Source organism: Phaethon aethereus, assembly GCF_964289735.1.
Source record: "Phaethon aethereus genome assembly, chromosome: 7".
Lineage (NCBI taxonomy): Eukaryota > Metazoa > Chordata > Aves > Phaethontiformes > Phaethontidae > Phaethon > Phaethon aethereus.
In genome coordinates, this window is record NC_138583.1 from 22,584,575 (window position 1) to 22,598,209 (window position 13,635).

The following is a 13,635-nucleotide window of genomic DNA, read 5'->3' on the forward strand; positions in this document are numbered from 1 at the left end:
TTAAATTAGACATTAAAAGAAAATGTTTCAGTCTCTGTGCTACTGCTTCTTACAACGTGATTTGTGACCAAATATCTGCTCGCAGGAGGCAGCGGGGTTGCGAGTGGGGAGTACTGTGAGTACATCTGGTACACTGAAAGAGACGAAGGCAAAGCTTCCAACCAGTCTGTCCAGACAACTCCAAAGATGCCTCAAACTGCTGAAATTTCCTGAACATGAAACTTAATCACAATTTACATTTTCTCTTTTCAAGTTCTTTTTCTCTGTCTTTGCCTGAAAGCTTAGTTTGACTTCTGAATAAAAAATATTTTAAAAACATTTTCATCAGAAGGAATAAACCGCGTAAGGTGACACCTGCCTAAGAAAAAATAAAATCCTTCTTGGTTTTTTTCAGTAAGCAATGTGAGCTATAGCATGGAAAGATCCACCATTTGCAAGTCAACGTATTTAGATCTGTGTGTTTCTTGTGACGCATAAAAACCGTTGTGCCTTGACAGGACATCTACAGCACCTCGTCAGGGACCACTCCTGGACTTTCTTCAGGCTCAGAATATAAACACATGTGCCTGGTGGCTTGGAAGGCAGCCCAGCAGCAGGGGAATATTCAGCAGATGGGTGTACGGCGACTGTGGCAGTCGTGTTCATTCAGCTGGTAAGTGGATTTACACATCCGCATTTTAAGAAGATGGGCTGCTCTGGTCCTGCAGGAGTTACCCACAGATCTTCTGGGCTACAGCCATGGCAAAGATCAGCTGTAGGCAAGTTATGATGTCTGCAACCTGGTACAGCAGCTGTTGGGTGGTTTTTTCTTGGTTTCCTGGAGAGATGAGACTTTATACAACCATTCTTTGAGTGTGTCCGCATCTTAACTGTTGAATCCATTGGCCAATTCAGCCGGGTTTAGAAGACAGACAGACATATCAAAATTATTACATCTCCACAGGTGCCATGGAAGTAGGCAGCCAGACAGGAGAGAGAGGAAAAGACTGCAGATCTTATTCCTTACCAGATAATCCACGCTGATGAAAGTCACTGTGCAGTAAATCATATGAAACTTATTATTGCAACTGATAATACTTGAATAAAGAGTATCCTGGTACTAAGACAGCTATACAGTGCTCTTTTTTTTTTTTTTAATGGAGTAAATGGACTTCATACCCATTAGACATAGCTCAAATAATGGCTTCCATTAGAAATAACGACGTGACAAGTAACTACAAAATCTTGCTATACATATCTATACTATAATCTTGCCATCATGAATTAAATGCTTCAGCAAGTTTGTGAGAACATTTAAAGGTGATTTAAGTTAGGAAAGCACAATGTGGCTTTACCACAGCTGAAGGTGAGACTCTCAGAAACGTTTTACGCTAGATGTTTTTCCTTCTTAAAACTACTGATGTGCCATGTTCAGAGCTTGCTTTTCTGAGTAGTTACCTTCCTGAGAAGTCTTTCTCACTGGAGGAGTTCACGTGGGTAAGACGTAATTTAATGTCAATTAGACACAGATGAGCCACTTTTATTTTAAGTATCAGCCTTTTGCTGAAGACTGATAATGAAAAACCTTCAATTCAAAATAACTACTTAAAACTTACAGGGTTTTGTTTGGTTTTCATTGAAATGTAAGAAATAAAAAGAAAATCTGGCTTGTGCACTATGGAATAAAAACTAATTGACACAGCATAATTTGAAGTGTTTGACTTGATGTGTGTCTTAAACCTGCCAGAATACTACAAGGAGAAGAGATGGAAAGGCTAATCTTTGTTACCATAGCATGAGTGTATGGGGCAATGCTTGGATTCAGGACAGATGCAGCTTCAGCTTCGGCTATTTGCCCACATCTCTAGGGTGATGTAGGGTATGAGATTTGGTAAGTGAAGGTTAACTGGTATCAGGAAAAAGTGTTTCATGGCAGATCACTAGGCCAAGTAAGGGTATGGAATATGCAGATTACTTTAGAGGTTCTCATACAAGCAGCAGTCACAAGAAAATTAAGGCTATTAAATCTCATGTCAGAACAAAAGGATTTACCAACTTCTGCCAACAATTATGCCAGTAACCTTAGGAAATCTTTAAGTCCAAACGGTGGTATATATCACTTTGATGATTAGTAAGAACAGATGATTAGTTAGAGGTGTTTGACTTGCATAAATATAGTTTGTTTGCTCACAGAGAAATGTGAAATTGTACTTTAAGGAGGTTTGTGTTATGTGGAAACATGTTTGGAACACTAAATGAAGCAAGTGCCATATCTCTGCTAAAGACAGATTCTCCCTCTGTGCCATGGCTTGGAAGGCATGGAGTAATATAAACTGCTTTTCTATGTGCAGTTTTGTTTTTAGCTTTTTCAGTGGAACCACTGTTTTGAATCAGCATCATAGACTGACATGACCCTTTACCATTGCTTCTGGCAATTCATTAGTGGCAAGATGTGGAACACTACTTGTAACTGGTAAGGGTTAGCTGTAACAGTAAATATGTTGGTGTTCATATAAACAAACCCAAACCTCGGGTCTAAATCTGAACTTTGCCAAAGTTCAGGTGGAGAAAGTAGGTGATATGAAGGTCCCCAGAAATCTTACTACTTTGTTCTAAATGCATCTCTTCTGCCACGAAATCTATGTGCTTGCAGTCCACGTACAAACCTGGTGGACAGGATCTGGCTTTGGCTAGTGTGCCAAAAAGATTAGGATGAGCTAAGGATGTCAGCATTACTAGCTGAGACCCATGGGCTTTTTTGCATTTGAGGGAAAAAGTCTTCTCAAAATGTTTAATGAAGCCTAGTGATGTGAACTGTATTGTGCTGGGAGCTGCACAGGCTTCTCTTCCAAACTGTGGGGAACTGGCAAAACCTTCACACACAGAACCAACAGAGGGGATAGAAAACTGTTGGTAGATGCGATTTGTTCAATTTATCTTTTGTGGAAGAAATACATTGATTTTTTTTTTTTCCCCCCCAAATTATTTTAATGTGATTTATTCACTAAAATTCTGAATTGAACCAGTTACAAAACTTTGACAAAATAAGCAGCTCAACTGTCTTAGAGTGGAGCTTATTTCCAGATTAAGGTGTGAATTGGGAGTCTTTCTGTTTGCACGTTTTGAAGTGGAAAAACATATAAACTGAAAAAGTACTTTTCCTCCTAGACAAAAAAGACTTTCCTCACAAATTTCTGGAGGCAAATATAGGGTCTTCTAGCAGACAGGGAGTGAGCTAGGCTCTGCTGATACTTATGGACTCTCAGCAGAATTATTTACTGAGGTAAATTCATTAAAGATGTGAGAGTTTGCTGGTGTTTCTGCAGGAGTCAGTTGATGCCTGAGAAGTTGCTCAGGTGTTGGTGATGATGTCTGGTCTGAGAGATATTAAGGACAGCTGAACTCATTAGCTAGATAGACCTTCTGGGGTCGGAGAGAAGGGATGTGTGGTGTGGAGGGACAGTGTGGTGTCTGGTCTGTGGTATGGAGGGTGGAAGAGGGAGACTTTGGGGAGTGGGTGCTGGTGGAGGTCTGTACTGCTGAGCATGACCTTGGGGCTCTGTCTGTTGAAGGCGTTGAGTGAACCAGTGTGGCTTCGGTCCTCTGCTGGGTAAGAGCTGGGTGCTTATTTTCTTCTTTATGTCTTTTTATAAATTGTCTTTTTCTTTAGTGGTTAATGTTTTTCCTCATCTGTAAAGTGTTTCTGCTGTTTGTCTGGGAGGCTATTGAAGTGGCTTCTGATGTAGGCTTTATCTTCTGTGGTGCAGAAAGAGATAAAAATACCCCAGGTTTTTCAGGTTCTCTGATCTTTATTTAGCCTGTGCTTTGTAAAACTTTATTTCACTTCAAAGAGTGTTCTGCTTACATAAGAACTGAAGTGAGTGCTTTTAAAGAACAGTTATTTCTGCAACAGACAAAAAGACCTAATGCTTTTCCTAACACCTTGGGCTGTGTGTTCAGGGCTGTGGAATTGGATGCTTGACTAAGAACTCCATGAAGTTTGTGTTAAACTTTGGGCTTTCACAAGTGCAATATTTTGTTGTTTTTGTCTGTGTTTTAGCAAGCAGATTTTTAAATAGATGTGTAGGTAAATGTTATGGTGCTGTTAAGACACAAAAGAATACGAATTTAACCAAATACAAAACAGAACTCTTTGTTCTGTGTCTTTCATGTAATTGTAAGTGAAAACCAATTTTGTGGTCACTCCAAACAAAATTCAGGCATGTTGTGTTTTCAGGTGGAAAATGTGATGGTTTTGCAGCCTTATTCTCAAGTTGTACCATCGTTCCCTTCCCCCCACAAAGAACTCCGCAATGATTCTGTTCAGAACAGTAGGCAATTTAAAGGATTAATTCTATAATACTCAAAAATCTCTGTTTTGACTTTAAAGGCAAAAATCAAGCCCTGTGGCTTCAATAACTACCAAGTGTTTCAAATTTCAATCTTGAAGCACAAACAATCAAAGCTGGCTTCCAGCGCAGCGACACTCTGCTGTAAAACCACGAGGCTCAGCCCTGACCAGACTGGGGTGCAGGTTTTGTGTGCTGGTGAGCCTGGTGTAGGTGTAGTGCCTATTTAGTTCTTTGGTCTTCTGCACAGATTTTTTTTTGCTTTCATCTCTAATACTGCTGGTGAAGGTGGCAAGAAATAATAACTTTTTTTCACTTTTAATATTGTTGTGCCCATGCTTCTAAGGCCTGAAATGCAGAAGCTGGAAGGAGAGGGTAGAGGCTGGCAGGCTGGCCTGATGTCACGCAGGTGGACCGGATGAGGCCAAGCGATGGGTTGCCTACATCAAAGGTGACCTTGGGGTTCACTGAAGCTGCTTGTGGTGAGTTTGAGCAGACAAATGACTTCATGTGTTTGCTTGTTTAAAGACTGGCTTAGAATGACACTTAGGGACACACTTGAAGCAAATGCTTTGCTCTGGGAGAACTGCGTTTGAAATAATTGCATGAAGTGTAAATGACTTGGGGAACTGGAGGATCCATGGGTGACTTTGAGCGGTTTTCTGTTAAGATTTGCATCAGACCTGTTTAATTTTGTAATTCCTTTGACTCTCACTGCGAGCAGCCCGAGAGGGGAGTAATGACGATTCTCCTTGAAACGTGACAGTTTGAAATACCAAGTTGTCAGTTGAAACACATGAGGTTTGCGTAAAGGTTATGACTCCTTTGCCACCTGTCTCAAAGTGCCATAAGAACTTAATTGCAAAAGTACCAACAGCAAAGAGCTGGAATTAAAACTTTGGGCATGTGGGGAGGAAGGACAGCTCTGCCTGTAAGTCAACTATGTTCAATAAGGCACAACTGCTTTCTGTAGCTCTGGCTTCTGTCCGTGTGAGTCCTGCCGATACAAAATCAGGTGTTTCTGTTCAGATTCTGAACTTCATGAGCTGTGTTTGTCATGACGCCTGTGGATGTTACTTTCAGCAGATGGCTAAAGCAAAACCTGTCTGAGATGTTAAGTGGTACAAAAAGAAGGAAATACAGCCAAGTGCTGTAGCATGTGTTTCCTGAAATATCTGCTTCCCTGTGGAGGGACAGAGCTGGATCTGAGAGAAGGTTGTTTCTATCAACATGTTCTTGCAAAAGACTTTGTTTTTTAACTAGATCTGCCTTAACTATCTCATTGAATGTAGTAAAGGTTGTTTGGTAGAAGCTTGTATTTATTCATTAAATTGGTTTCAGCAAGAATCAAACATCTGAAAATCCTGAAGTATACAGCGACTTGCACAACTTTACCTACACCCTTTGAAGCTGGTGGTAGCCAAAGAGGACACATGCAGGTAATTCTGTTTGCATTTGGTGTAACTGTGCTACTGGATCGGTTAGGGTTGTATGGCAGTGCTGTGAGACTTGGATAAAATGAGATGCTTCAGGTTCTCAACTTAATGTCTTTGTGCTTGTGTGCTTTGCACCTGAGAAGACCCAATATGTCTTGCTTAAGCACCATTTGCAAGTCCTTGCTGCTGAGGTGTGGAGGTGAGCCTCCTGTAGATCCTCATCTGTGGTTAAAATGGAGTAGGACCTCAGATGTAATGAAGGGTAATTGGGAAGCATTGAAGCGGGCTGATGGCATTGTGTGAACCGCCGTGACCATGAAGGTTATCGTACAGAGGCTTACTTCCATGCGTAGGGGGAGGTGGACTATAGAAATACTCTTGGACATTGCTTAAAGAGACCAGAGTTAAGAGAGGGAAGTGCAATTCTTCTACTTCAGTATGTTTAACTTGGCATCCTGGAAGAGTACTAAACATCACTTGGCAGCCTGAATTTTTAGTTAATAAAGCTGTTTGTTTAAACTTTTCAGGGGGAAAAGTGCTTTACAAGGGAAGACCTTATACACTTACAAGAAAATACATCCAGTAAATCATTGCTGTGTATGAGCTTAAAATGCAACTGTGACAAAGTTGTGATTTTTGTGTGATTCTTAAATATCCCACATTGCTCTTGCACACTCGCACCTGTAACAGCAGTGGCTGACACCACCTCTGCCCTGTGTTCTGACGACAATACAGTCTTATACAATGGCTACACCAAACTGTAACTGTCCTGGCTATGTCTGGCTGGTCCTGAGTGTTGCCTGCTCATTCTCAGTGGCTGGACAATTTTATGTGTAAGCACAAAGCATTTTAGGTGCAGCTGCAATTCAGGACCTGGGTATTTGGTCTGTATAGACATAATCTGCATCTCTGAAATGTTAACAGATAACTCGGTGCTTCAACTTGGGCATCCTTTGGAAGTAACAGTGGTTTGACAGAACTCTTCAAGGCAGCTGTGGCTTAACTTTAGGTTGGGGGATGAAGCCAAGTAGTGAGCAAATGAAGATTAGGAAAAGCATTAAGTGTCTGTCTTTAGATATTGCTGTGCTTGCGGTTGTTTTGATGTGCTGCCAGCTGATGCAGTACACCTGCTGTTGGACAGCAGGGTGGGGGCAAGAGGGCGGATGGGTTCCTTCACCACCTGGCTCGTGCTTCCGTGTGCATAGGCTTTTGGTCACCAGGGAAAGTTGCTCCTCCCTGCCCTCCAAGTATCTTCTTCCCTCTGATATGCTGTGAAAACAAACATTAAAGCCACCAGTTTCTCCCCAGGCAGAACTCTTACTGTTGTGGCTAGTGGTGTTTAACAGTTGACTCTGTTATGAGAGGAAGATGTTTAACAAAAGGTCTCAAGAAAACAAACAGGCCTGGTGAGGAAAGGCTTCCTAAATACTTACTATAAAAAAAAAAAATCTAGAGAAGTCATTGGTCAACAACCAGCAAACTATGGAACAAGACTACTGGTAAATAATTGCAAGCCAATTTCAAAATCATAATTTGCACTTGGGTAACAACAAGTGAGGTATCTTTTCAAAGAGATGAAAAGGACAGGTGTGTCATCTCTTCATAATGGCAAAATAAATCCGGCTCATAGTGATTGGGTGAAGAATTTAATAGTCTGTAATTTGAATGTTATGAATAATTAAGGTTTAGAAGTACAACCAGACAATGAAATTGATTATCCTGCATTTAATATATGTACAGTGATTATCCAGATGGGTTGATATCACCAGTATAGCTATGAGTCAAGTTTTTATCTATTTCAGTATCAATATGAAATGAGCTGCTTCTATTTTCCACATGATTAGGGAGATTTTTCTATAAGTTTATGCAGTCAAATCCTTTCTCTCGCCTTGCTCCAAAAGCCCACGCATTTTCCTGTTGATATGTTCTTCAGGATCACAAAGTATTGCTCAAGACCAGGTTGGAAATGGAATAGACAAAATTAACAGGTGACAGAAAGAAACCTCTGATTTTTATTTGTATTGCTTGTCCATGACAAAGCGGCTGTCCTTACGGAACCTCACTGACTAATTCACCAAACTTACTGAAGAATTATGTCCACAGTATATTACACGATCCAATTAGCTCAGTCACTCTCACTTCTTGAGAAAATGGGAGTCTAATTCCTTTGTTTTTCTTGAGATTTTTACAAGTAATTTAATAGCTTGTAAAGATTAATGTCTCGGAAATGTAATTTTGTTCTTTAATCTGATAACTATTCTTTTCATTTTGCAGCAAGAGGAAATTAGTGAATTTCAATTAATGCAGTAATCTGTCTTCCTGGGTACAAATTTGCCTTTGAGCACTTTCTTTTTAAGCTGAAAGATTTTAACAGTAGTAAATATTACTGTTGAAGGAAACTAAATTTAATCATATCATTTCCTCTGCCTACAGTACTCGATTACATAAGCTACAAGAGGAGGTTGATTTGACCGTTCCATTAACTCCAAAATGTTTCGGTGCATATCCCTTTGGGTTTTGAAGCTGAATAGGTCTTGCCAATCTGACGTGCTCTTGGAGGCTCTTAACAGACTTTCATGGTGCAGTAATCTTTTTGTTGTTGTTGTTTGGTTTGAGTTTTCTTTGTTTTCAGAGAAATCTAAAATGCAGAGATGACTAAAATTAATTCATGAGCTGGCTGTAGTTATCTAAGACATAAATAATTCAAATGTTATTCATTGTATTGAAATAATTTTGGTGACTATTTTGGCCTAGGTGTTAACTTCAGGTGCCTTAGTTTTTGTTGTTCTTAATCTGTGAAATAGTTCTTTGGGTTTTTTAAATGTACACTTTTGTGTATGAAATCTGACATTTGCCCTTTAAGACAATACTTTATATATATATACACACACATATACAAACACATATATTATGGCTTCCATTAAAGAGACCTGATAATTTCTGAAAAACCTCAGTTACTTTTTCTATTGATTTATATGGATGAAAACCTAAATAGAAAAAAAGCAGATGTTCCCTATGTAACTGCAATATTCACAGCTCTAATTCTAAATGATACTTGGTCTTACTGTTGCTACATATTTATTTATACTTCTAATTGACTCTTAAAATTAGCATTTATGTCTTGGCGTGTGTGTTTACGTTTAAAGGTAGCCTGATCTCTTTGCCGATGTCCTGTCTTTTTTCTCTTCACCTGGATGCCCATATGCATCTCACTTTACATGACAGGAGTGCTGACATGACTGATGGGATAAAGAAAGGTGTCTTCAAGTGTGCTGGTGGCATGGAAGTAGACACATCATTTTAACGTTCTGGTTATCATATACTAATGTATGTATTTAATATACATATGGTTTTGCTGGGGGTTGCTAGTGAGAGAATTGAGCAGGTGCTTTTTAAAAAATATTCTTACTAAACACAGAATTAATTTAATTAAGGTTAGGAAACGGAATCGTATTGATTGCGTTTCCTCTTGGGATGACATTGCTCAGATCCGTATCAATAACCCCTCTCTTGACTCTTTCTATCTGCAAATCAGTGCTACATAAGAACACTCATTCTTTCATCTCGAGCACTAGCACCATTTGCAATATAGCTGGAGAAAAAATGATAACACTTATCAGCCCTGTGAGGTACAGGGAACTGGAAGGCAGCTGAGCGGTTGGCAAGAGCCAGGCAGCAAAGATCTGAAACGGAGCAAGTCTGAAACTTCCCAAATGAGGAAAAACACTTAATGCGCAGTCACAGGGGCATAGAGGATCACCATGATTCTCCTGCTTGTGTCTTGCCAATATTTCCCGGTCCTCTGCCACTTCAGAGAGGATGCTACCTGTGCGTTAGCCCGTTGAAGAACGTGCGGGAGTACGAGGCAGGTCAGTGCTCCTAGGAAGGGCTCGGTGTGCCCGGCCGGTGTGTGGGTGCGACAGGCTGCTGGCTCCGGGCCTGCCTCTGCTGCTGCTAAGGTTTGGTTTACCTGAGCTCTTTCAGATGAAACTTTATCTCCTCAGCAAAAATCTCGCATTGGACGTGAGCAAGCAGCCAGGCATGTCTGGGGGAGGGTTTCACTGAGGGGGAAGGGAATAACTGCTACTGTGCTTTATCGCATTGTAACTGCTCACATGCAAAGAGTAGGACGGCCTGCTAATATAGATTGTGTGTCTATGTGTATATATATTTTTTTAACACCAATCAAGTGCTCTTTGTAACTTGAATATATAAGTCATTCAGTAGAAGCAGTTATATTTGCTCTTGAAATGTTGGTAATATATGTTTCTATAATGCATGTTCCCTAGATATTGCTGATTGAAGTGCACTAATTTTTCTGTGTGATTCCTTTGATTATATCCTGTAACTAAATTGCCTATTTAAAACCACTCAACTCTGTCATTGTCTGAAGAGCTTCCCATCACCTCTATTATGTCCATGTTTGTCATAGAGAATGCCGAAGGGGGGAAAAAAAAAGTCTTTCATCTATTGCAGTCATGTGTGTCTATGAAATATAGTGAGATTTGAATAACTACAAAATAATAGAGGATCCACTAATGTGGTTCTTCCCCACCCTGCAGCAGCACCGTGCCTTCCTGCCAGGAGGCTAGGGCTGCTATCCTTTGAGGTGTGATAGCTCTATAATGCCCTTGAAAATTTTCTCATTAAACATCTGTTCCCTAAAATTAAACTCTCAAAAATGACAGAGTTTTTATTAGCTCTGCACGTTCTTGGTGTGTAAGTCAGGCAAAAACTTCAGGTTTTTGAACTTGTGCTCTCTTTGTCCTAAACAGTGTTATGGTGCGTGATGAATTTTGTATAAATGCTACTCAACTGTACTTCATTTTGTAACAAATGAAATATCTTCATAATGTAATACTATAAAGTAAAATTGAACTTACCACCTCGTACTTTATATATCTCAATTTAATAGATTATGAAAAAAATCATAAATTGGGGTGTTTCATGAAAACTGCTAAAGTAAAAAAATAAAGTCCCGAAAGAACTGGGAGCATGGCTATAATAGTTGGCAGTTTTGCACAAGAGTAGCTTATGAAATGACTTCTCTAATGTTAAAATTAATCGTCACAACTTCAACTGGATCTTATTTGCGAAGCTGGTTTTTAATTGTAAACGAAGTGGAATTTTGGTCTTATTAAAATGAGTGAGGAAATAAGATCCTTCCTTTTTCTTTCATGCTAGAAATAGCTCCACCCCTGTATTCTCAGAGACTTCTGCTTAAGATCTCCTGTACATCAGGAGAAAGTAATGAAATGGTAAAAAGCAAAGGAGCTGAAGGGCTGGGACTGTACAGCTTGGTAAAATGATGACCTCATGGCACTTATCGGTGTCTAGAGCTCATTTTCTTGGATGTCCCTTTCCCCAGTATCATGCCCTGATAGTTCGTAAACCTGGAACCCCTGTAAGTATGAGGAAATGTTTTTGTTTGTTGGGTTTTTTTTTTTTGCCTGCCACTAGCAAGCATAAGGTGTAGTCTTACAAGCTTTTGGGCTCTAGACATCTCCTACCGGAGGGACTCCGCAGTGATATCTGTCCTCTCTGCCTGTGGAGGGTGCTCTGTATAACATTAGCTTGACTCAGGTACTACTGGTTGAGTGACTTGCTATCATAACTCTGGATTTCAGCCCTGTTGAGTAAGTGCATCTCCCTCAGCCAAGTAATATCTATTTATAACGTGATGGTTCAATTTTCTTTTGGCCCAGAATTTATATTCTGTCTTCTCCAATTTACACCCAGCCTTTGCTGTACTGTGCATTATTCACCATCCTGTGTTTAATCAGTCTGAATCTAGCCTTTAAAATCTACTGCTTCATTGTTGTGAGAAGGGATAAGAATGTTAGTCCCAGTGAGGAGATAGTAGTTGTTTATTGGTTTGTCTCAAGTGTTGGTTGACTTGAGTCAGCCAAGAAAGCAGAGTGAAAGCAAGGCTCTGCCCCTTTGAGATGTTGCTAGAAGCTTTGCAAACCATTCTGTTATGGGCGCTCTCCTTGCAGCAAGTAGGTGCTTTGTTATACCCTTTCCCAAGATAAGCTTCAGTCTTCCTGAGAAGACCATCTCACAAGCCATTTTCCATTCTTGCTATGTAAATGATGAGTTATTACTATTTGATGTAAATTTAATGTTATTTAAATAACTAATGAAACAACTTGTACAATGGTAAGATGGAACACTGAGGGCCTGTCTCTTTTTCTGTAATGACTTGTGGCTTTTATGCAAGAAGATGATTGCTGTTCACTGTGCTCTGCAAGAAACACAAGCTGAGAAAGTAACATTGCAAATAGAGTTCTGACTCGGCCTATGGTTTCATGTCCATTTTGAGCAGATTGGTAGGTTTCTATGTTTCTTGCTGAGCTTTTGTTTTCAACCTCTCTGAGAAAGAAATTAACAAAAAATGAAACCAAAAATATCCTCTTGAATCTCCCTTACCTCACAGTAATTCTCTTCACCACAATGCCCCACTTGAATGTTCTCCCATGCTGCTAATGTGCTTTCAAGAGACCATGGTGCTATGATGTTGTTGATATCAGAATGTGATACCTGACATGCAGAAATTTCAGCATTTTGCCACTTTGTCAATGTTTTCCATTCTTAACCTTACCAGAAATTTTCACCACCTCTGCTTCATTTTTGTGTAGGAGATAATAGCATGAAGAGCCAACTTGCATAATGATTACAGTCATATGTGAATACTCATTTATTTTGTTCTGTTAGCTTATTCTAAGGTACTTTTTAAAGAGGCTCGTGACTCAATAAATAAGTCATAAAAACACCACAACACAAAAACTTCCATGTTTGTACATATCTATAAAAGGTAGCGTTAAAAATAAGTTGTTGCCTGATACTTGTTTTTAATAAGTTATAAAGTATTAATTGCAATGAGATCTTCTAAGGCATTTGTCACATTGTTGTTCCAGACTCCCTTTCTTTTCAGCTACCTCCTACACATCTCCATTATTTTAAACCTTAAATCCTTGCAATAAGAGTTAACTCTTTGATATGACTATCACTTCAGGGAAAAATAGACCATAGGCCATAAAATCTGGAAAATTACTGCAAAATTACTCAGTAGAAGAACGCTATCAAAGATGAGCGAAGTAATAGTGCCAAAGCTTGCATGAGTAGTCGCTCTGAGATAATAGGAAGTTATCATGGAAATTTTTGTGGTGTAGACAAGTCCAGAGCCAGCTGGCTTTCAGTTTGGTAGAATTGTAATGTAAACGGGTATGGGCCAGTGTAGTAAGAAAAAAAGTCTTTCTGGTGTAGTTGTCAAACTTCTACCTCTCTAATTCCCCTGAGAAATTAAGGGGGTTGGCATACTTCTGCGTGCTACTTGGTGTGAGGGGAATGATGTTTCTGTTGTGGGGAAAATGGATAAATTTTTCCAAACATGAGACACAGATATTGGGGAAAACTCTTTTATTAACTTTTCTAGTTCCAGAGACAGTTAAAAAAACATTCATCACTTGATGGGTGGGAAAGTTAAACATGAAAAGGCAACATTCAACCAATGTACCTTCATATACAAGCAGTACTGTATCTCTCAGCATTTCATCTTAAAATAAAGGATTTGCTAATATTTGCCTGCCTTCATTCAGCAAATTTAGTATTTGTAAAACTCCTGAAAGGTGGAAATGGTCATACAGTTGCCATCTGGGAGCAGCACTGAAAGGGGGAGGTGGGAAAGCAACCATTTCACCTCTATCTTTTAAACAGTAGAGGCGTGATTCATGTTATGGGTGATTAATTGGAAGAAAGGAAAACTCCTTTGTACTTAACTGTCTATTTAAAAAAAAAAAAGGCCCAGTTGGCTAGTTCTTGCTTTTTTAAACCCTCAACATCCCTTATGTCCCATTGGGATGGTCTATGAT